General features: G+C 30.3%; 1 pseudogene; it reads left to right on the top strand.

Moving 5' to 3' along the window:
• The first annotated feature begins 433 nt into the window (after positions 1–433).
• LOC125850921 (probable 2-oxoglutarate-dependent dioxygenase AOP1.2) lies at positions 434–1,940 on the top strand (annotated as a pseudogene).

The raw sequence follows: 1,940 nt of genomic DNA, 5'->3' as shown, positions 1-1,940 counted from the left end.
TAGGACCTTAGTATAGTATAAGTGTGTCTCCGGGATTTTGGGCATAGATTGGGGGGGGGGGGGGTACTTATGCATTTTCCCTAAAATTATTAAATAAGAAGTATAGATAAAACAAGAAAAAAAAATATTAAGGTAACGGCACGATCAACACCAAATCGATCGTTACATAAAATGATATTTTCATCGTTACTTAACAACAAATTTAAACAATACGATACAATAAATTTAAGTAACAATCAATATAAACATTGTATTTAAATTAACAATACAATACAGTGCGTAGCAAACCATCCAAACAAGGTGTTAGTCTCTTATAACTTGTCTTATACAAATTTTAAAATACAAGTGCTAATTTATTTGTCTATATATACTCTCTATCCCCCTCCTTTACTTATTCACATTGTGAAGTCTTTAATTCCTTCTTTGTTTCTTTCAAATGGTTAATATTCCCACCATAGATTTTTCTAATCTAGAACTAAAACCAAACACTCCACTATGGGAATCCACAAAAGTTCAAGTTTTTGAAGCTTTAAAAGAATATGGTTGTTTTGAAGCAATATATGATAAAATTCCAAATGAAATTAGAGAGGGTATTTTTGGTATTTCAAAAGAAATATTTGAATTTCCTTTAGAGACCAAAGTGAAAAATTATTCAGATATAACATTGCATGGCTATGTAGGAATGATTCCACACTTGCCATTTTATGAGAGTTTGTGTATTCCTGATTTGCTTAATCCTCAAAATGTTGAAACTTTTGCTAATATCTTTTGGCCTCATGGTAATCCTGATTTCTGGTATGTCTACTTTATTTTATTTTTTAAAATAAAATTATTTTGTGCATTGATTAGAGTCGTGGAGTAGCGATAAAGTTATTTTTGTGATGTGATAAATTTTTGCAGCAATTTGGTAAAAGCTTACTCAAATCCACTTATGGAATTGGATGAAATGTTGAAAAAGATGATTTTGGAGAATTTGGGATTAGAAAATCATATTGATGAATTGTTGGATATTAATTATATGAGATTTAGATTTACACATTACAAGGGATCATCAATTATTAGTGGAGATCATGAGAATAATATTAAACATGATGGATTGAATGGCCACACAGATGGTAACTTCTTGACTTTTATATCACAAAATCAAGTCAATGGTTTGCAAATCAACAAAAATGGAGAGTGGATTGATGTCAATATTTCACCAAATTCTTATGTTGTTTTGTCTGGTGATTCATTCAAAGTAAGTGTTACTCATTTTATTTTTTTAGCTAGTCATATTACTTTGTTGAAATCCATGTTACTCGAACTCTTCAAAAATATTATTATTGCACCTTCAAAAACAAAATATAGATTTTAGAGTATCTGACGTATACCTAACGATATTTGTGAAGAATATATCCAAGGTTGGAATATACCAAACAAAATTTAGGTTTAATATCTTGATGCAAAATTGAAAATGAATCTTCATATTTGTTGGAATTAACCTATGTTTCTCGAATATTAAATGGAACTACCTACATATTTAATATTTTCATGCAAAACTGAAAAATGAATTTTGATATTTGTTGGAGTCTATGCTTTTTGAATCTCTAAAAAATTAAAAATGTTGGATCCTTCAAATAAATGTGTCTGAGTTTTATGCACTGACGACGTGAATTTATACAGGCATGGACAAATGGTCGATTGCATTCTCCCATCCACAAGGTAAAAATATTTGGAGAAAGTGATAGATTCTCAATTCAATTATTTTCATTCTCAAAACCAGGTCACTTTGTAAAGGCCCCAAAAGAACTTGTGGATGAAAAACACCCTTTACTCTTCAAGCCATTTGAAATGGTTGGATTGTCTGAGTATGTTACTTCCCAAGCTGGCTATGCAGCTCCCAGTGATGCTTTCAAGGCTTATTGTGGTCTTTGATATGGTAAACGTGAATTTCTAAT

This window comes from Solanum stenotomum, unplaced genomic scaffold (genome assembly GCF_019186545.1).
Source record: "Solanum stenotomum isolate F172 unplaced genomic scaffold, ASM1918654v1 scaffold20866, whole genome shotgun sequence".
Taxonomy (NCBI): domain Eukaryota; kingdom Viridiplantae; phylum Streptophyta; class Magnoliopsida; order Solanales; family Solanaceae; genus Solanum; species Solanum stenotomum.
This window is presented reverse-complemented; position numbering and strand designations above follow the sequence as displayed.